This window comes from Scophthalmus maximus, chromosome 3 (assembly GCF_022379125.1).
Source record: "Scophthalmus maximus strain ysfricsl-2021 chromosome 3, ASM2237912v1, whole genome shotgun sequence".
Lineage (NCBI taxonomy): Eukaryota > Metazoa > Chordata > Actinopteri > Pleuronectiformes > Scophthalmidae > Scophthalmus > Scophthalmus maximus.
In genome coordinates this window covers 23,975,275-23,998,692 of record NC_061517.1, presented here as the reverse complement: position 1 = coordinate 23,998,692, position 23,418 = coordinate 23,975,275, and the positions used below count along the sequence as shown (strand labels likewise).

Here is a 23,418-nt window from a genome sequence, read left to right as displayed (position 1 = left end):
GGGATGAACTATCACAGATACATTGTGCGCCCTTGATCTTACTTGTAGGGGCTTTTATTGAAAAATAAAATAACACATTGGCCAGAGCACATGTTTGATTTCAGTCAAATCACAAGCTTCCTTTATTTCTCACTGGTTGGAAACTGGGAAGTGTGTGTGTACAGAGGGGTTTGGCGCTGGTTTCAAAACCACATCTACTGCCCTGTGCTCCATCGCTCATCCACAATAGTGGTGATTTTGTAAAAATATGTTTCATGTTCACACGGTGGTTCGGTTTGGCTTGCATTTCTTTTTTTCGTCGGCTAGCCAAGGGCTGTGGTCTCAGATCAAAAACTGCTTCATTTTCTCACACGGAACACTTCAGAGAATTTCACAGTCACAGGCTTTCAGAGATCGACTGTGACCCATAGGGGCCAGTAGTCAAATTCTTCATGCATATTCGAAAATCTTTCAGTAAATTCCGGGCAATGCGCAATGCATAAAAGACTTTCTAAATATTCATGTGTTGTTTGTCACTTTGTAAGAACCTTATGATCGATCAAAGCCTGGTAGATTTATTTATATAATACTTCACGGAAAAGGCATTTCAAAGGGCCTTACATAACACATAAGAGGGCATTTGAGATGAAACAAAAGCCTGAAGTAGAGAAATTAAATAGCACAGAAGAAATACAGGCCAAATTGCAACCTAACATTGGCTGGCTTTTGGGCTGGTGTCAGACCCGCTCAGAGTTTCTTCCTGAATCACAGTAGGAAGACGCAGAAGAAGATGAAGAGCTGTTCAAAAGTAAAAGCAGTGACTTTTCACTCACAATCTTTCTTGCAAGACAACCAGTGAAGGAAAAAGCTTAATCGTGTTTATTCATATTTAAGAAGGTTCACTGGCTCATCTGATAATTTTAAATCTACTGTATCATCATGAAAGAGTCTGTTCATCTCTGACACCATGGTATTAGTTTTCTCATCTAACTCTCGGCAAGTAAACTGATTTGGCATATTTCTCAAACTTTACCTGCAAATGAAATATGGAATGGATGGACCGTATTTATGCAGGTATAGCACTATTCTTATCGACCACCCAAAGTGCTTTACATTACAAGTCACACACACGTTCACACAGCACCTTTTTCTATCACACATCATTCATGCGTTGCCGATCAAACCATCGACCTTCTGGTGAGTGGACAACTCTCTCCACCTTAAAGAATATGATATAAAAATTACAATCAAAAACTGATTATCCTTAAAGACCCAGTGTGTACTTTTCTGGCGGCAACTGGTAGTAAAGGTGCAAACCGCAACCAACTGAGCATCCGACAGGGGACACTTTATGGTGCCGCACTGCTGATTCAATGTCCGGTTTCCGGCAGCGTCTGAAAATTCAACGCGAATGCGACGTATTCTGGACTGTTATGGGCAACAACCGTGTTCCAAACGACGTAGGAAAAATGGCGACTCACACGGAGGTCGGGTCCACCTCATGAAACTATATTTAACTCATTCACAGTTGACGGAAAAACTTTTGGTTCTTTGTTGCAGGGGATCATACATATATGAACAATAGTTATGGACAATATATTCAATATCTGTGAATAAGTTCGTCTAAATATTACACACTGCAGCTTTAATTACAGTGATTAAAGTTACATTTTGAACCGTTTTACCTGATAGTAACAGCTTCAGAATCCTTTTATTGGTATACTGTCTAGCAAGACCTTGTGGCGGTACGAGGGGGTGGAGCAGTGGGACATCCTGGGAGATCACATGCTGCTACCTGAGAAATGAGTCCTATGTGAACCAGACTACACACCAAACTGACAAGGCTGAATCACGCCACCGCACCGCTCTGTGAACTGCTGTGCCCCGGCGGATGCCCCAAAAATAAGTTGCCTGATCGTGGAAAAAAAACCAAGCGAGGGCGTCGGCATGACTGCGACTTCTGAATGACAGGTTCAAGCTCGCGAGACTGATGCTTGGGAAGAAGCTGAGGGGGGAACCGCGACCCCTGTCATACTCGCTGTGATCTCAACGCAAATTTGGATTCCATTGTTTGGGATTTACGCAGACTATGAAGTGTGTTGCGGATTTGGCTGTCAGCACTTTGATCAAAGCGATTAAGAATGAGCGCAACCCCCCCCCCCCCCCCCCCCCCCCCCCCCCCCCCCCCGTCTCTCTCCCGTCCAAGACAACAAGCCTAATTTGTGTTTTTTTCTTTTTCTCGCCGAAACCCGACGGCTGCCTGCTCTGAACGAGCTGAAGAGCCTCGCAGTAACAGGCCATCCTCTCTCGGATGAGGATGCTGTACACGCATCATTTTCTAACTGGATGACCACGTCCTTACTTTGCCTTTACAGTTATTCCTACACTTTTGTCATTCCCAGTATTCTCTTTGATTCCTGTTACCCGGGCAGCCATGTGCTGTTGACTCCATGTCAAATATAAGTTTACTCATTTACTCTGCAAAACAAAGCAGTCCCATAATGCTGAGTGTATTGGCTGCCTGGTGCGAGAAGCATATCTGTCTTTGTCCTGATTTCATTGTGCAAATGTGATACAGTGATGAAAGCTGATGTCCATTTTAAAAATCTGTCAATGAATCTTATCTTTGTTATCAAAATCACAGTTGAGCTCCTGCGACTGGATTGGTCTTGAATGAAAGTGTTATCTCTGCCCTGTTAGACCAATTTCACTTCCACTTACCAATCAATACTGTACATTGTGTGCGAGTAATCGCGTGTTTCGTAAAACACGGAAAAAACGAACTTTCCAAATCCAAATGTGGCAAATGGATTTTGTCCGATCTCAAGTGTTCAGTGTAAATATTTGACTCTTAGCTTTTGTTCTGCTCTTTTGTTTTTCTGATTTGTCAGCTACGACGGCATATTAGGGCCATTGGAGGGGGGGAAAAAATACGGAGCCTATTGTTATGTGACCAAAAGTTTGGGTCTTTTCACTGAATATGCATATTCCTGACATCAAAAACTAAGTGAAGTTTAGAAAAAACTAAGAACGCGACCAAGGTCCAATGACTTCATTGCATAATAATTAGAGATGTGGATTTACCTTCGGTAGAGACGGGCTGGTTTGGCCAAATTCCAAGATTTGTGGCAAACTAAGAAAAACTATCAGACTACAAACAGACAGCTTTCGTTTGACCTTGCTTGTAACAATTCGCTATTTGCAGAGTAGCGCAATGTGGACAGAGCAGATTGAAATATCGCTTTTCTACAAAAAAAAGCGATGTAGTTCCTTGATAAACAAAACAGAATATTTTTTGCCTTTTTTTCTTGCACATTTGCTCCTTTTTTTCTAAGTAAATTGACGACTTTAATGTCAGAAATTATATGGTTTTTTTCGCGAAATATTACCCCCTTTCCCCCCAGCTCTATATTCTATTTTTTTTCCTACAATGGCCCTAATACGCCGTCGTAGTCAGCAGACCTTATCAGAGCAGTTTTTTTTCCCCCTCCACCGTCGTTGCTAGGATGCATTGCTCATTGTCATCTCGACAGATTGTCCACAAACACGTGACAGGTTATCCTTGTTTATGAATGAGGGCGGACAACACACACCGCCTCAATCAATGCCACTTAGGTCTCGGCTCATTTCTCTCGCCTCCGCCCCTCCTCGTCCTCCTCCCCCTCCTCCTCCTCATCGTCCTGAGGGCTTTCACCTCCGCCTCCTCCTGCACGTGCAGAACAACAGTAGCTTCGCAAACAGTCACACAAAGTAATCCTCCTACTGGCCGTACTTCAGGGGAGGTCTTATTTGGATTAAGCTGTTTACACATATCTTTGACACTGTGTGATTGAGTCTGACTGCTGCCATGAATAAACCAATTATTGTCGAGTATTGCCGTCCACTCCTCCTCCTCCTCTGACTGTGCAGTGGTTACCTGCACTACGTGGAAAATAAGTAATCATCTCTATCCTCTTGGAGACATGCACTGTAATCCACAAACGTCCAAGCAATTCCAGTTTTGGCTTCAATTCCTAGGTGGGTTTTTTTGGTATAGTTTTTTTTTTATCAGGTTGCCCCTCCACGGCATTTTGTAAACGGCCCCGAGCATGTCTAAACACAGCATCACTCTCAGTAAAGACACGCACAAGGTTATGACTCAGTATATATTTGTTTTATGTAATGTGTGATACTCAATCAACCGGAAGTAAAGCTTGGATTGAGGTCATTTTGAAGGATACACAAGCTGCTTAACGTAGCCAAAGAAAGGGCTTGGTGTAATGCTGCGATTAGCAACTCCGTCGCCGAGCAAATTATGTTTACATACAATTCATTTCTAGTGCCACCCAGATTACAAACGCTCATTTTCTTATTTGTCTTTCCTAAATGCGCTGTTGCTGCACAGCATCCACTCGTAGCAATTGATGCATGGAAGACATCAATGGATTTATGTTTCAGCACTCACTGCACTTGGTTAAGTATAGAGAAAGTTTGCAGTCTTGGTCTTTGGATTGTCCTTTGGTCACCTAACACAAACCACACACATACGACACTGCTGAGGTCTCAAACACTGTCCCCTGGTGCTGAGGTCCTTCACTTTGTGTGGCCACATCCCTACAACTTTCATACTGTGCAAGAACTAAACTTCACTACACACAAATAAAACGCGCTCCCACAAACCCTATTACATTTAGTTATAAAACAGATAACATTCGGTAAAACAAATGAAGGATAGGAGAATAGAGAAATTCTACACATCATCATCATAATGCAATTCATGATCACGTTTTTTCGCAATTTATTTCATTTAAATGAAAATAATGTAAGCAGTATTTTGTCAGGACACCTAAACAGCAGGTTTTGGAAATAAAGACTAAATGTATGCTTGAGTTAAAAATAAAAAGGGATTTCCATTTTATCTAGTCATGGCGTTAGTCGGATTTATTCAAATTCCTGGTAACTGGCATTAGACGACTACAGTTTGCATGTGTGTTAATGTGTTCACGTCAACGGTTTGGAGTCATAAAATGTCTCCTCTTGCTGTAGTGTGTATGTCTGTGTTTATATGTTTGTGTTTTCATGTGCATTTGTTGCCTGGGCTTTCGACGCAGTGCTGTTGAAAAGGACAGCGGTACATTTTATCCCAGGTGAGGGCGAACGCGCTGACCCCAGAGGGGAGTGCAGGCGGTGCAGGGTCAATGGAGATGTACCGCCTCAGCTGCACAATCTGACAGACCTAATGCAGCTATTTGTAATTCTCTCCCCTCAGCTCCGGCACTGTTATCAGTGGCCAAGCGAGCTCTCCGCAGCACGGCTGAGGTCAGCATCGCTCCACCCGTGTCTTTGGGGCGCTGAGCAAATGACTACATATGAGTGCACCGTGGCTGTGACGTAAAGGCCATTATTTACCACACCAAATGTATTATTTGAATTAAAACAACAACACAGCTGTCAGTGTTGTAATGAACACGTGCATTTTTGTTATTTCTCTTACAATAAAACATAAATACGTACATAAAATGGACCAAACGATACATACAGTTATGGCTAATAAATATATGTAAGCCTAATAATCATCAGTATATCAGACGAATATAAATTACCTTCTAACATGTATAGTAGTAGAATTTTCAGAAATTGCCTTGGTATATTATTAAACTTAATCTGACATGAGTTTCATGTTGAAGTAGAGGCAATCTTTTTTTTTTTTTAAAGAAATGGGATCAGTCCATAGTTTGAAATAACTCTTAAAGGTGACATATTGTGCAAAAATCACTTTTTCAGTGTTTGTGCCCATAAATGTGTGTATCTGTGGAGCCTGCCGGCCTACAAACTGGGAAAAAACACCACCCTGTTTTTTGTGAGCTGGCTAAAGCCTACAGCCTGGCTCTGAACGACTGGTTCAGATTCCTCTCCCACTGTGATGTCACAGATGGACTATTTTGGGTTAACCCCGCCTACAATCTGAGAACCTCCACTTTTCTGCTGGAAGGGCGCGACATTTCCTACATGTTTTGAATGTGGTTAAGCAATCAACAGACTGGGCCAGCTGGCCAATCAGAGCAGACTCAGGTTTATCAGGAGGGCGGGGCTAAAAGAAATCCAGATGTTTTAGACAGAGGGTGAAAAGCTGCAGCTGCAGGGATGGGCAGTATGAGAACACTGATGCCTTTTCTGAACATTAGAGCATGTAAACCTTTTCAAATGGTGACCCAAATTAAAAGTATGAACCCGAATATGAGCATAATATGTCACCTTTAATATTTCCTGCTTGTAAATAATCCATCGATGTAAATGTGATAGTGAAATTATTTTCTTGTGTTTCTTAGGATAGCACAAAAAATATTTGCGAGTGGATTCTGTTTCGTGCACTTGGGGACTGTGGAACAAACCGTACACACTGGCATACCTAATACTGCTGATGTGCCAATTGTGTACACACCCAGCCAACATGGAACAACATTAGGATTCATTTGGTGTCATTTTTCTGGCACCCGGGTGAATGCGAGTTCAGTACATACTCTTCTTTCCACCCGGTTTTGTTCTGCGTCTGTTCCTGGGGGAAATATCTGAGCCTTTAGCTATTAAATGCTTTTATTGTGTTCACCGGCTAACTGTGTCTGTCTGCTCTTTGGTGCGGGGTTCGAATAAAGTGGATATATCAGAGCGAATGGCCAACGCAGATGAAAGCAGTATATCTGCACCAAAAGTAGTAAAAGGTAGGGCCAGAAACAAAATGCAGAGAGAGCTGGACCAGTCATAACTCTCTTTGAATGCATCAGTATGGGCAACAACCTGTCACATTATATATTCATTTCATGAATTATTAATTCAAACATATTGAATTGAAAATCGTGCACTTGTTATACTAACCAAGTAGTCACCACTACCAGAGTTAAATCAAAAAAACTATTTGCTCTACAAGATATTTTATTTCCAAACAATATAGTTCGAAACAATATTCTTCAATTTTTTGAAGAGAAAGGGAAGTAAATCTCCCCCCCAGTAAGTCTTAGTAATGAGGAACCCCTCGCCCCCTGGCAGATAATACGACTTGTAAACACTTTTGTTGCAGCTAAAGAGTCTTTCACCCTCTCTTCCTGCAGCTCACTTCAAGTTCTGACATGAATTTGTACTGTCCTGCGCATATTCAAGTGATGGGACTGCAGGGGGTCGTTCCGAAAGCTTCAGCTTGTGTCTCTTGAAGTAGTTAACGGTGGATGTCCAGGTTCTGACTTGGATCACTGTCCTGTAGTAGAAGCAACCTTCTTCCTTTTCAGTCTCAGTTTCTCGACTGACTGGCGGAAAATTTGCGTCCAGACTTTGCCGCTATTTGGAGGAATCCATTCTTCCCTCCATCTGTGCAGTGTTTTCTTTGCCACTGGCTCCTTCTGTTTTTCAAGATCGTGGAATTGAATGTAACTCTACATGTCTGCAGTAGATGTTTCCTTTTACCACTTACTTTTCACTTCAACAATCAGCAACATCTGGAATTTGCACACAACTGTACTGACATCCCCCACACCTGCTAAGGCACTTTGTGATATACAAGTATGTCTGTGTATGATGGATGACTACAAGCCCGGGATCCAGTTCTTTTCCCCGCGAGGTCCGTGCCCACCCTCACAACACCCTGCTTATCTCTGAGATATGCAATTCAGCTCACAAACTGCCCTCCTGCTCCTCCCTATTGTAGCCAAGTAAGCACAGGTTAATCAGCCAGAGAGAGAGAGAGCGAGCTGTGAGATTCTTCCAGGCTTTTAAAAGATTAAGAGGTCATTAAATGAGGCAGAGAAAATGGTCTACGGGTTTTTTAAATACTCGCCGGAGATCCCCCCCAGTCTCATGGTCTTTTATTTTGGTAATTTCCCTACTGTCCATATTTATCCACAGAAAAGCCCTGCAGAAAGTGCGTACTTTCCTGAATTTCTCTCTCTCTCAGACACTTGTATAGGTCAGCTGCCCAGTATAGGTTACATGTGTCTTGGTCAAAGGATCAGCTGTCAGCAGTGATGGAGGCGGGACAAAAAAACAACAACCGTCGGAAAGCACCGCTCGTTGTAGCCAAGTATGTTGTTTTTGATCTCGCATTCTGACAAACTCCCTGAAACACGTCCTCTGACAATTTTTTTTTGTCATGTCGATTTGTTTTTGTTGACAACTGTTCAATTTATTATACGCTTCCGTCATGCTCTCACGCTCAAGTCTTTTTTTTTTTTTGTCAGAGCGCTCGGGGTAACTTCAGGTCTTTCCCATCAATGTCAGCGGGTGTTGGCAGCAGAAATGACTGCTGCCACCCCCAACCCTACCCCCCCCCCCCCCCTCTCTCTCTCACTATTACTGACTTCTCTTTGCATCTCGATCTCTCCTCTCTGTGATGGTCAGTTGTTTGTCACTGCTGATGCATGTTTGTCACACGATGCCTACCGCCAGTTTTCCACCCGGCGCGATAAAGCTGCGAGCATCAGCCAGGGAGCACAAACAAAGGGAGAATGCAACTCTTTACAAAGAGCATTTTCAGATTCATCACCCTGTGTCTGGTAAACACCACCGACAACGGCCTTTTTTTGTAAGCAAAATGGCCGGTAGTATAGCTTTACCAGTGTTTTTTTGTTTCCAGAATAGTTAATAATTCATTCGGGTAAACAGGGATTTAAATGTCTCTCAGTGTGCGAAGCCCTGACATTTGATGTTAAATTATAGCTATAAAACTCTGGGCAACGCTGGAGTGCACCTCAGTGCCCAGCTGGCGAAAGGACTGTGGGACCTGTTTAATTAAAGTCTGGACTGGACAGAGGTAAGGCGAGAAAAAATGGCCACATTGATTTCAGACATCGCAGAAGAAAAGAGCACACCGCTAATACTTGTTTTAATCCGTTCTGCTTAACTGGAGGTTGGTGGGTTTTCATCTGAGGACCCGGTTTGTACTGTACTCACTGCAAAGAGCGAAAAACCAACATCACCTTTGCTTGACAGCGCTGACATTTGGATCCGGCTGAATCGAGGCCTGATTGATCCAGAGGTATGACTCCGCAAGCACAAGGCAAAGGTAGAAAAGTGAGTAGATGCAGGGTTTTGGGGACGGAGACTCTTTCATCAATAATGAAGGAGCGGAGCGTGGCAGGGCAGGACTGCGCCGACGCGCCGGGAGTGATGGATCGAGGCTCCGCGCTCCTGCGGAGTGACGGCTCAGAGTCAGTGCGCGCAACCCCCTTCTGTCAGCCCCGCTCTTCTCCTCAGCCTTCCCGCTTCCTGCCACTGCATCAGCCTGCACATTGTGAAAGAACATCGATACAATATAAATGAGAAGTTTCGTCTCTGCCTCCATCACCTCGCACCCAGTCATCTCCATCGCTGTCTCTTAAGAAGCCTTTAGATAGAGCAGCTTTAAATTGTTCAATTGAATTGCTTCCTTTTACTCCTTTACTCCCATTCATGCTGCTATATTCTCCTTTTTAGTCCACTACATTAACTTGTCAACGCAAGTTACTAACCACTTCTTCGATTAATGTTACAGAAATAAAATACAATGTCAAATTGTTAAATCAATGGTTTCCAAAAACCTTTCTCTTTGGCAGTTCCTCCAAAAAGATATATTCCTCTCTCAACTTCCCAGATGATTCATTAGAGCTGATTCAGGCCCAAAGAGGTGAAACAAGAACTGAGAAAAGGCAAAGACGCGAGGAAAGTTTCAAAGAACGAATACAGATTTGTTTAGCAGAAATGTGTGTTGTGGTTCTTCTTCCATATTGAGTTAAAGAAGTAGTTTTGGGGGAAACACATTCATTCATTTTCTTGCCAATATCACTCTCCTATCTGTACAGTAAAAATGTGAAGCTACAGCCAGCAGCCTGTTGGCTTTGCTCACATCGAGCCTGACTCTGTCCAGACAATGTGGAACAAAACTGCCTGCGAATTCTCAACGTGATTTTGTTCACTTTGGGCTTCGTACAGATTGAACACATCCGTCTTATTTAGTTAACGCGATGAAATATGGTGCTCTGTGGCAGATTCTCTCTCTGGTGCAGCACCGCTGGATTAAACTCCTTGACTTTCTATATTGAGTTAAAACTATAGCTCCACGTTGACAACAGTAAAATGCTAAATGCACACATAGTAATATCTTATACAAATCATAATGTATTATGTCATGTAATGACGCTAATAACATTGCAATCTGAAGGGTCATTTTTCTGCATTGTTACTTTTTGTGGTCATCCCAATGTCCCCTCAGCCCTATGTTACCACATGTTACCCCCAAATTAGGCCCTATATTCCCTCATTTCTATTAATTTTCCCCCGCATCAAAATTAGGCCTTATAGGGTTAGGGTGAGGGAACATAGGGCTGAGGGATCATAGGGCTGAGGGAACATAGGGCTGAGGAAACATAGGACTGAGGGAACATAGGGCCTAGGGAACATAGGGCTGAGGGAACACAGGGCTGAGGGAACCTAGACACACTCCCCTTTCACTCTCATGACTTAGCAGTGACTAGGCTGCTGCTAATCTTGCTTTTTTAAACTTCTAATAATAGTTCGAGATTTGAGATTAATCAATACCACTCCTGTGCCTGTACAGTAAATATGACGCTACAGCCAGTAGCTGCTTAGCTTAGCTTTTGCACATAGACCGCCCTATCTGGTGTCTTTGTGTGTCTCTTTTTCTGTTGTACTCTTCCTTTAATTTTTTAAGAGTTTTTAAGAGAACATAAGATGATCCTGTATTACCCCCATGGAAAACTAGACATTCACATGTAAAGCTTTCGCGCCCCTAGCAGTTCCAGGTGGTACTATTGTTAGTTCACTGTCGTAGAGACGCTGCAGTGGCAAGACGCCGGCAAGGACGCAGGTACTTTTCTTCAGAGCTGCTGAGGAAGTTGTCATCACCACTTTGGGGCTGAGTTGTTTTTTTTTCATTCTGGCTGTTCCACAATCTGCCTTTTCCATCATTGGGGGTGGATACCAGAAGAAACACTATCCTCCTGCTTGTTTTTTGTCATGCAGTGGGTGATCCAGTTCCTATAAGCCGTAAATGGAGTCGCCATTTTCTCTGTGAAAACCACTTTGCCGTGGCCAAGAGAATAACATGGTGAAAGCAAGGCTCACAGAGGACCAATAGAAGCGTGGATGGTGTCGTTTGGCACTGTGCAATCAGTTTTCACATCATAATGGCAAACGTTTAAGCCAAAAAGTTGCTCTGGAAGTAGAAGTAGTCATTCTTTTACAACTGGCATGTTTATAGAAATGATTCAGTCGTGTCTGAAATGTCACTGTCTTGCAAGTTCTGCTCCGCAGCTGGTCTGGATACTGGACACCTCGCAGCATGCGGTAAATGTGGTCCCAACTACATGAAAATAACACAAAATGAATTCTGTTAAAGCTTCCATTTCCTTTTGAACTCGTCACTGTTGCAGCGAATTACTCCCTGACAATGAAAAGTGTGCAGAAGTTCGAAATAGCCGAATCCGAGGAGATGAGACGTGGACGTGTGCCTGGAATTCTGGTGTGTGGGTTTTTTCTATCTATGCAGGAATGAAAGGCCTGCGTCGGTTACCGGTGTAATCGTACGGGACTTAAAAAAGAGAAAAGAGCCAGTGGGGGATGCTGTAGCCGCTACTTTGGTGTGTTCTTCTAGTCTCCGGTGGCCAGTTTATGTCCAGTCGAGCCATCTTTCCCTGCCCGGGTCAAGAAATTGGCCTCATACTTTCTGCGTTTCTACAAATAGCAGCTTTATTCTACAAGAAATGTGGTGGCGGCCAATTACATTTGGCTGAATTCCCTTGCTGGGGGGGGGGGGGGGGGGGCAAACCATCACTCAGAGGATGTTAGAGGCTGTGACTGATTAGTAATTGCGTTCTCATTTCTGGGCTTTGTGAAGTTTGTCACATGTAGATGTTACACTTTGAGATGTAATTTCTTCATCCTTTTTTTCTGGACAGAACACCAAGTTAATTACCGAGGCTGACAGAAGATGTCACCGTCAGTGTCGATGCACCAGTGGTGACCTTCGTGCTGGAAGTCTATTACTCACACGCACACGCATGCACGCACACGCACAAGCACACACACACAGGCGCGAGCGCACGTAGGCAGTTTCTAGCCTCACTTTTCATGAATGGTTGACCTGTTGTTGTTGTTGTTGTTGTCTTTTTTCAGTTAACTGCAATCAGACTTAGGATTGTCAACAAGTAATCAGTCGTTCTCCCCTGGAGTTTTTCATCCTGCTTGCTACTGCTTACAATATGTCCTTCTTAATTACACAGTAATCGGCATAAGCAAAGTGTTTATTGTTGTTTAATGAACTGTGGCATATAGTGTGTGTGTGTGTGGGGGGGGCCGTGGGGGGCCTAAGGAAAGGAAGCAAAGAAGGAAGCAGCGTCGTCCAAATTTAGGCAGCCGTGTAGTGTTCCGTTTAAGCAAACCTTCAGTCATTTTCTTTTTTCTCTTTTTCATTCACAGAATATATTTAATCAAACATTTTAGACTGAGATTGAGAGTGAGATGTTTATAGCCATGAGTGTTTGCATATACAGTTTGATTTTAATTCGCATCAGTCAAGGTCTGATGAGGGAAGCGGCTGTGAAATGAAACGCTTTTCTGACAGTGCCTACATAATGATGAACATGTATGGTTTCATGAGCGTGACTGGCTTGGTGCGACGGTGCCTCTCCTCACCAGTGATGCAGACAGAGGCAGCTGATAGTATCCCAGGGCAATGTTTGATCTCGTCACGCGTTTGACGTCCCACGACACTCACGCCTGGCTCCTTCCCTGCCCGTCTCCCTCCTCCATCCCTCCCTCCCTCTCTCCCACTCCTCATTCTCTGATCCCCCAGAAAAAAGTCCCCTCCCGTCTTTCGCAGATACTGATGAGAGGCGATTATTTGTCAGGCTGCAGTGATACGCATTACATAATTGACGTGTGCAGGGTTGGGTTTTGGGTGGGGGTATAATGCGCAGGTCCTTTTTTTCGAAGCAGTAATGCGTTTTAAAAAAAACAACCCCTCCTTGTCAGGCTCTGTCGTTCCAATCAGGAATACTGATCCTCCATATTTTTCGTGCAATGCCGAGGGTGATGGGGTTGAATTCACAATCACGCTCCCTGGGCAGACCTGCACACACACACACACACACACACACGCACACACACACACGCACACACTAGCTCACTCACACCTAAAAGAGTTTGAAAAGAAATATATACTGTACTGTGATCAATCATCGCCTGAATATTATCTTTCAATCCTGCTAAAACCAACATTATCCGATATGTCAAAGGGTTAATCATTCAAGGCCTCCACGTTACTGTCCATTCCACAAACCGCACCAGGGTTTTGTTTTGGGTTTGTGCTATTTATCATTTTGAAGAAAAATGTGTCAGGGTTTTTGTTTCTTTTCACCAAGGGCGGATGACTTCATTTTTTTACTCTTTCAACAGCAGAATATTATGTTCTTAACGTGAAGAATTATGACGACTGATTTCCTGACTTCCTGACCGTAAATAGTGCAGAGAAGAAAAGCTGCAACTGAAGTATAACTATAGAGTCACTACCATTCTTACCTCCAACACCTCTAATAATAATAAATGGATGGACACCTAGAGTAAAGACAAAACTTTTAGATTTAGCTGGTAAATCTAATTCCGACTGTTAAAACGAGATGGGTGGACTCATGCAGCAAACGGAGATTGTTCAGGTGCGAACAGATTCCTCTCTGTGCCAGAGCTCTTATTATCCCCACTGCACCAACCAGGCCACCAGCACCTGCTGAAATGAGGGGCAGAGAGTCAGCTCTATATATGGTAGAGTAGGTTATTACTTTTTCAGCTTTGTCTTTGTGTATTTGCATCTGTCAGTTGAGATCGGTGAGGTGTTGATCAGCATGATCATAAAATGCCTTTTCATATGCAAAAAACAGAGGTTTTGATTGAGATACTGACATTACCCTTGGCAATATTTGTTAGTTTTTGGTTTAACTGGCATTATGCCTTCATACGTATCAGCATCATTGTACTGCGTTGGCCGATCCAACACGTGCAGCTACACATTCCTGGTACATTATACCTTGTAGCCATAACACCTGCCAATTAGGGCTGGGCGATATGGCCTATAAATAATATCGCAATATATTTTTGTTACGTTGCGATATATATGGTGTATTGTGATACAACCATTAAAAAAAATACTCCTCTAAAGCACTTCATAGATGCACAATTTAACCCTTTGATGCATACGATCAAACCAGTTTGATAATTCTAGTACTCCCTGCAACCCATGTCTGTATTAAAACATTCTTTAATCTTAATAATATTCATTAATGGTTTCCTTTGTGACAATTTTAAACTTCAAAGCAAGTCTTATGCCGGCGCCTTTTCAAAATTTGATGTGACAATTTGTAGTCGCTGTATTCGCGATCTAGTCATTTAATACATCTCATGTGCAACAAGCCGCGATACATCGAATATATTCGAGATACCGCCCACCTCTACTGCCAATGACTGGTGATTGTCACAACGTAGGGTAAAACAGCTGCTGCTCTGAAACATTTACGGAGTTGTGATTCCTGCTAACCGCCTGTGCTCCTGCTAATCTGTCAAACTCATGGATCCGTTACCCAAAGTGGCCTATCTGGGCCGTACTTCATCACATCAAAGATGTAATACGTCTCACGTATTGAGAAAACACTTCTGCAAGTCACTTACGAGCACGCACTCTTCTACGTGCTGGACATCATTCTTTGGGAAAAACAAATGACGATCAGCCTGTAGTTGTACTTTCACTTCTATGAAAAAACATCTGCATCCAATCTGTTCAGCTTCAATTGCAACAATTTAATGCGCTAATTTCTGCAGACATGTTCAATCCATTGTGGTTGGCTCAGTCAAGGGTTGCATTCACCACTGTGGCATATGATTGTACTCTGAGAGAGTACAGATATGGAGGTGTCCTTGTATTTGTACTTGTATATGTTTCCTGAAAGAAATGTTTTTTCTTTGGAGAATCTGTTATCAGCTTCAGTCACAAGGTCAAAGAGGACAGCTCACACACTGGTGGGTAAAGCAGGATGGGTTTTGTAATATATTGCGTAACTATTAGATGATGATACCGCAGGCTGTTGTTTGTGGCTCGCATTGCCCATCACAGTCATGAAAATTTGATTTTTCAAAGGAAGCTGGTGAAACTGGTGAAGAAGACCTACAACTGTGCCGGGTTCAGAGAACACACAGCCTAATCAATTTCTCCTCCCATTTCCATCCAAACTCCTCAGTGAGCTCTGCTACTTTATTTTGGCAGGACATCTTTCTCTCTTTGCCAGAGTTAAAAAAAATCCCCCCCTTTATTTACATCTTCATAGGCGGTAAGCTCGGATGAGAATCAGTATCGTTTCTTCCTGCCTTAAATTAAGCGAGCGTTGGCCAAGGTCAGCTATCCAGCATTAGTGCGCATGGGTTCTAAAAAAACCAAAGCGCTCTCCTTTTTCATATGACGCATGCCTGCCCTGTTTGTCTGGACTCATGATCAAGGCCTGCAATTTTCTTTCAGAATTCTTAACTCGTTGCCGCTCTCTGCAAACACGTCCCTCGCACACCAGACGCATCAAACTGGAAATGCCATTTTGTCAGTGGGTTCAGTCTGAGTGCTCTAATCCATCTGCAATATTTTTTCCTGTTTTATTAGACTTTATATTGTGGTAAAAATAGGAGAGAAGAACAACGCATTAGAAATGGATGACACAGTATATGAGTGACATGTAAACACGAGGCACAACAGTCCTCCTTCCCTTTGCTTTAGGTGCTGAGATGTGTCCACATATATCAAAGTCTCCTCCTCCTCCTGTGAGCAGAGAGATGCCTTCTGTGGAAATGTACCCAACCTCTGAATCCCTATCACCTCCTGGATTTTGCATATCCAGGTCAAAAAAAACAACACAAGAGAACCTTCCAGGCCTTTGGTCTAATTGTCCGTCATATCAACTCAAACACAACAAATAGTCTGGTGATCAGTGTTGGGCAGTATCTAATTACTCAGTAATATATAACTGTAATATTATAACTTTTCCAAAATAGTAATTATATTACAGTTACTGATCCAAGTAACGCTGCATTACTTTTGCTTTGCGAGAATGCAAATATATGAATTTTTTGTTAGGCAGGCTTTCTTGTATGATGACGGGTACGCACGGGCAGCTCACGGCCCGATGGGTTTATCATAGATAAGAGGTTTGAGAAGCTTCTGCTAGTGACATGCAATCATTGTTTCACTTCTGAACATTAGGACCTTGCTTTAATATGCCAGGGCAGAAATAACAGAACAAGAAGCTGGACACAATATCAGCTTGGGTTTTATGCAACGTTTAATGTTCTGTTAAACCATCAGATACACCCTGCTGCTCTTATGACTGAATATGCAGAACCCCCAAAGTAATATAATGAGTAACGTAACTAATTACTATTAAAACCAAGTAATAAGTAAGGTAGTATAATTACTTTTTGAAAGAGTAGAGTAATAAGTAACTTATCACCCTTCCTGAGTAACTTGCCCAACACTGCTGGTGATTGGGTATTAGGATTTATGGTATATTTGGCAGGTTTGGATTTTCACTACTTGAGTGTTTTCAACAGAGCTTGAAGAAAAGGCAGAAGTAGTGTGTCATTGAGGTACTTCGAAACCACTTTGAACTTAGGGAGGGTGGGTTGTTTGGCATTCCAAGCGTCCAACTATTATACTGTATCCCCCCCCCCCTTTTTATTTTACCATCATTCAATGCCGATTTCTTTAAAAAAGAACAGTTTGACATTTTGGGAAATACACTTATTTATTTTCTTGCACAGACTTAGATCAGAAAATCAATACCACTCTCTTGTCTGTGTCCTATGTAAAAACGGGAGGTGACTGCAATGTCACAATACTTCTGCCTTTTCTTCTTATTTCAGTACAAGGTACAAGGTTGTGTTGAAAAACTATCTTAAAATATATTTTTAAAAAGAAAAGCAAATCTGGCAAATATTTGTATCTTAGCATTAGCTTAGCTGTCACTATTTATTTTACTGCTGGTAACCAAGAAATAATTACAACACTGCACATTTTTACATTTTATGCAATGATTTAACAAACAACATGTCAGGATAATTACTGATTTTTGTAGGCATTGGTGGGCCGTTTTTTTTTTATTTTGGAGAAAAGCAGATTCGATCTTTGACCAAATTTTCTGTCTTTGTGCAGAGCTGAGATAATCATCCCAAATATCTCTCTTAACGCATAGCTCACAAACATCAGCGGGGTATTGATCCTCTCTTAAAACATCAAACATCATAAGTACATTACCGAAAAAAATATTGAACTGTCTCGGTCCATGCCAACAATCTTACTCTAGTTTAACTCAACTGAATCCAAGCCATAGAGGTTGATGATTATTTTTTCAAGTTTGTAGGGCGGCTTTTGAAGGCATCGACGCACGGTGGCATCCCCGATGATAGCGGCACAAGATCAAACACACTCCAGTGGCAGTTTTGTTTTGTCACTTTTGTTGTAGGACATGTTGGAGATTAACCCACATGCGCAGCTGTCTTACATAATTAATGTTCCCCCCTCACATTTTCTTTTTCACCTTCCCATTTTGCATTTCATTTCCATGGTACACACCGACCCACAGACAGACACTGTCTGCCTACCGGTGTGAGCGTGCAGAGGCACTGACAGCTGAGGGAAGGCCTTGATCAGTGGAGCATCCCCCGGGTCGTCAGCACTTCAGTCAGTCAGCCAGCCAGCTCGCTAACCCTCACTCTGCATTCATTATTAATCACAGAATTACACCGCCCCGCTCTCCACCGCCCCGCTTTGGATTCGAGGGGGGGGGGGGGGGGGGGGGGGGGGGGAGAATTGCGTCGTGTGAGAATTGCCCATTTACCAAAACCTCTTAAACCACAGGAACCCTTGACTGCCACCCAGAATAATCTAGTCTTCTTATATTGACCTCTGATCAGTCAGCTGGAGAGGACGAGTGCCACTACTTTTGGGAAGCTGGAGCATCACTCCTCCATCTATCATACTATCATTTCCCTCATTGTGAAACCACCTTGTGCTGCGGCCAGCAAGAGGCAAAAGTCACTTGCACGAACGTTGCATCATGTTAAGTCGAATCAAACGCATATTAATCAGCGCTACTGTGAGTTGTGACTCTGTGTGTGGAGGTAATCTCCATTCAGGAGGGATGTAAGGTCTCGTCCAGAATCCCGAGAGAGACGGAGAGAGATGAGGCGATAACTAATGCGACTGGGCTCAGCTTCACCTTTTGATGTTTGTGCCAGGAATCCATGCTCAGAGTCTATCTGTCCTTGAAATGAACAGACCCAGGAATCCCTGGAGAGGGAGAAATATTCTAATCCCAGAGCCAGCTCAAGCCCAAAGAGGAAAGTTGATTTTGTATTCTCCCACTGTGGGTGTCTTTTTGATCATTGTTAATAAAACATTGTGTGCGTACACTTCGTACTGACACATATATATAGCCTGGAATCAGAGCTGCATCTGGAAATACTTATCATGTGGAAAGCTGCCTGTACATAAAAGGTTAAAACCAGTCGTTCATATTTCTGATTTTAAGCATGACTTTATGCAGTTTCATCTCATGAAAGGTCAGCGGGGCAACGTTTGCTGTTCCAGGTTTTCACTGGGACCTTGTATCATATTCAGTATATGACAAACTGTGTTATAAATGCCCAAAAACAACCTTTTAAGTTCGGATGAAATTACGGATGCTGCCTCAAGAACAAGTTTTGATCTTTCAAATTTTTATCAACTTAATAGATAAAATAACTTGGGCAATTTTTTAAAGGCTGCATCTACACCAGCAAATACTGGAGACAAACTACTTATGAACTCAATTTGGGGATTGTTATTTTTTTTTGGTATGTTCCTCTTGAGGAAAGTATGAGGCAATTTTCTCGGAACCATTACATCCTATTAAACCCATATAGTCTTGAAATGAAATTTGGCCTGCGAGGAAGCGTGTGTAATGGCAGGTTTGATTTCATCATCACTGACATCTTCAAGGGTGTAGTTGATCCAGCAGTTTTCCTGCCAGGCTTTTTGTTTCCTCAGCCATCAGAAGGCAGCGTAACCTCTGGACAGGTTGGTGTGTATGGCAAGAATGATTCATCCTATGGTATCAAGCATCAAAACCAATTGCAGTATGCGACACCGCGCCCTGTGTGCCCGTCTATATTTCTGAGGCGGTGCGGTGTGAGGTCAAACTGGCGTATTGTTTGGTTGATAGTATCGAGTAATTGTTGCCTCATTATTCAGAATCAAATATAGTATCACAGATATATCCCAGATTTAGTGAAGAATTGATCAGGAGACTGGATATTTATTCTTTTTCTTGTGGCAGCAGTACAATCAGTTCTACAACTTGTTGCATATAATTGCATACTTATATAATTAATACCCTTGAAGAATGGTAGTGTGTGGAAGAATACTGATTCAATCAGCACGTACTCGTATCTAATGCCGCATCGAAACTCCTGAAGAAACATATCTAAAGAATGTGGACTTCTTTGACTTTTCTCCAGCAAGGAATTACAAATGGGAGCTTTCACAGCAAATCTTAGCAAATTTAGCCCTGAGTATTACTGGTCAAATTTGGAAATTGTGGTAGCTATGGTGATAAGATCATGCGACCTTAAATGTGTGCACTTCTGCACAAACCAAGAGTTATTTTTTCTTATGTGCTATAAAAAAATGAAGAAGAGAGAAGAAGAAAATGAAGAGATTCAGTAGTCCAAGGAGTTTACAAGTAAAAGTATGCATTACTTTTTCCAGATCAGCAGAGCATAGAATATGTCTAATCTTGCATGTTTTCTGTGGTTAGAGTCAATTAAGATCCCCATACTTGTAGCCTTACGTTAAACATATATTGACAGACAGCCAAGATTATCACAGGTACTGAATTTCCCGGTGGCAAATTCGTGAGCTGGGCCTTCAACTCAGGCCTTTGCCCTCTGTGCTGTCTGACTGACTGTCTGAAGTCACTGCAGTGGTAGGTAGCGCAACAAACAGGAAAAAAAGTGAACCAATGGAAAAAGCTCTGTATTTGAGCCAGGAGGGACTGGGGCTAGGATTTTGTGGCCACACCCTCTATAAATCAAAATATGATTGGTTTATTAACCTACCACTTTCCAAACATAAACATGGCTCTGGGGGCTTTCGGGCCATCTGTCCCAGTTATGAAATCCTAGCCACTGAGTGAGCCAGCTAACCTCTTCCCTTCCTACATTGCAAAAAAAAGAGAAGATTTTGGGCAGCAACACTTTGATTTCTGAGCCAACTTGATAATTAGGATAAAATTTGTATTAGAAGATTATTATTAAATGAGGGCGATTAAAATGGTGTTATGATAGTATAATAATAGGCCCTAATGTATTTACTCAACAAAAGTTAAATAAAAGTTATGGCTGGGGACGTGGTTGAAACAAACAAATAATGGATGCCTCAAAGTACGACCAGCTAAAAACAAGGGCGGATAAACTCCTGGTGCCTTTCCAACTGTACTGACGCTTTAGTTTTATCCCCCAGTTGCACGTTGGTTTTGGATGAAAGCACCTGCCAAATGAGTGAATGTGAATGTGAAAGCAAGGGGAGGAGCATTCCAGTTAATTTGATTGTTTAATAACATAGTCATGGTATTTTAAAGACTTCTGGATTGCTAATCTTAAATGTTTGACTCATTCATTATGATCCAATTTAGTTAAACAGTATTAGGCACTAACTTTAATGGGGCAATGGTAGTGGATCAAAATTAGGCCTCCTACTAAAATTCAACCAATTATACTTATCAAACAGAGGGAATTACTAATTAAGGCCTGCCTATAAAACAAGCATACCTCAAATAAATGCCTGTTATATTCTAAATTGGAAGTAAATGAACTTTTTGACAAGTGGGAGACAAAATGATTACTGTATACTCTGTTTATGCGCAGTTAGTGAGAGTGGCAATTCTGCTATTGTTTCAGGTGTTACGGGGGAATATGTAGCTTCAGGAAAATTCAAATGAACCCAAACAGTAACGGACCTGTAAAGGATCCTTGTGGCACGCCGAAAGTGAGACAAAGGGGAAGCATCACCGGACAACTTGATCAAGAATGTTCCATGGTGGGGAATAGAGCAGAGTGATAATACTGTTGCCACTGTACTGTACTGGGATTGTGTCTCTACATTACATAAGAGAGCCACATGTTAACCGTCTACTGTAAGTGGCTTTGCTGAATACTTATTTCCCACAGTCTTGTTTTTTTTTTTTTTCATCCCCAGATCTCTCCCGGCGAACTGAACAAACGAGTCGACTCTAGCAGGGCTGCTCCTGTCCTCAGTCTACTCCTGCTCCGTCTGACTGCACTCACCGACATCAAAGGTACACCCTGCCTCTCTGTACACCTCCAGCCTCCTTTAATCACTTTGTTCAGCTCATCATTGCCGTAATTACATTTCTACATTTCTGGCAGTTTTTTTTTTTTTTGGGGGGGGGGGGGGTGAAAACCAGAGACACAGCTTTTCCCTCTTATCTCTCCTTGAGGGAGCTTCACTTCCCTGCCGATGAGGTACCTTGTGCGATTTCTATTTCGGTGCATTCAAGAGCGTCTTCCTCCAGGAAATGTGCCTCATTTCAATAATTCACGCAGCAGCATCAGCCGAGGTAAATGCCATTTCGAAAAAAAGAAGCAGATTCAGTTCTTGAGAACGTTTTAGGGATGAATGGGAGACGACGTTTGTTCAGTCCAGTTTCCAAAGGCAGACTCAACTGTGTAATTGAGTGTTTGAAGTCCGTCACCTGAAGTTAGATACAACCTGAGGCGCATAATTGCAATTTGGACGTGATATGTTCTGCGAAAGTCTTGCGCTTTTTTTGCCCTGTCTCTCTTTAGGTTGTGAGACAGAGCATATTTGATACAATTGAAATATTTACTGATAAATGTCAAGCTTTTTTGACTTTAATTTCAAAATTGTATACGGTAGATGCTTCCTTGACTCTGGAATTGTACCTGCTTACTGTTGGCTCCGTATAATGTAAGGTCTGAAGCTTATTCTGGGGACCCTATTCAAAAATCTGAGAGAAACATCATCCAAGCAATTCAATTTAAACATTTGAAATGACAGAGAAAACATTTAAAACAGATTACTGATTTTAGAAGCTTCCCATAGGCGAGAATCACATTCTGCAGCGTGTTTCCGTTGCGATAAAAGTATGAATCTATGAGTCTTCATAAACTGCTGTATACCTTCAAAGAGACTAACAAAGACATGCATTTGCATTTAAAACAAGTGCTTTCTGTATGGAGTTTGTATTTGTCAGTATTTTCCAGCCTGAAATCCCCACACAGCCAGACGGTTTCAAAGAAAAAGGATCAAATGAAATATGGATGGTAAACAACAAATGCATTTCTTTCTGTCTCGCTGTGAAAGTGATCAGCTACAGACTGCACCTCACTAAGCTTTGCTTATCCTGGCATCACTCAGCAAAACCCCTCTGGGCATTTCTACTTACTTTAATGTTACTCAAAGCAACACTGACTGGCATCCTAAATTTGAGGGAGGATAATTTCTCCTCTTTTTTGGTGCTGATACATCTTTTTAAAACTTTACTGTGCATTGTTTTATTTACTTCATTTAAAGGCAACAAACGGATTAATGAAACATATGGCGTTCATTTAAAATACAGTGGAAGGCTTGACTTGGCAACAGGTACCGCTCTACAAACATTTAAAAACAATGGAAACCCGTCATTATGTGCAAATGCCATGTGTGGCATCCCGGGATGCAACAAACTAAAACCGTTGTTTTGTCTTGAAGCTATAGGACTAATTCACACTGACTTTCATACTCACGAGTAGTGCTTTTGCAGAGTCACAAAACACAACAGAAATTCCCAACACAGCAGATTGTCATTTTTGATGAACCACTTAACTGTCAGTCACTCTCCACAAGACCTAAGACATATTGGACAGCTTAGCTGAGGAGAAGAATTCTCTTTAGAGCCTGAAGTGCTCTGAAGTGACAGTTCAAGCATCAAATATCTGAAATTTGTATTATTACACACACACACGCACACACGCACGCAACCAAAGTAGGAGGAGCAGGTGGTTTTTAAGTAGCCAACTGTGCCACTGAGCGCTGCATCCTCAGATGGGCATCAGATGTGTTTAGACAAGGAATTAATCTGAGCCTGCAATTACAGCCTCTAGAAAGGGGCAAATTGGTCACGAGGGGGGAGGAGGGTCCCCACCACCCACCTAGTCCCTGATCAAGTAAATGTTTCTAACTTAATATCGGGCACTGACGGTCACACTCAATTATCTTCATCTTTTGCCTCTAAATCTGTTCCCCCATCCCCCTTAACAACCCCCAATCATACCCCTCAAGACACGCGCACCACATGCTGCTCTGGGCGGCAGGCCTCAGTAGCCACACAT

At 42.4% G+C, this 23,418-nt stretch overlaps 1 protein-coding gene across 15 annotated transcripts in view; it reads left to right on the top strand.

The window, feature by feature from the left end:
- Positions 1-23,418, top strand: part of arvcfb (ARVCF delta catenin family member b) — a 215,336-nt gene that overhangs the window by 65,932 nt on the left and 125,986 nt on the right. For 14 of the 15 annotated variants that reach the window (XM_035639699.2, XM_035639698.2, XM_047330951.1 and 11 more), the window contains exon 3: positions 21,263-21,362. The gene's annotated coding sequence lies outside the window, so the exon portion shown is untranslated. Of the gene's footprint in view, positions 1-21,252; positions 21,363-23,418 lie in introns of those variants that run through there. The other variant, XM_047330950.1, reaches the window with a different exon arrangement.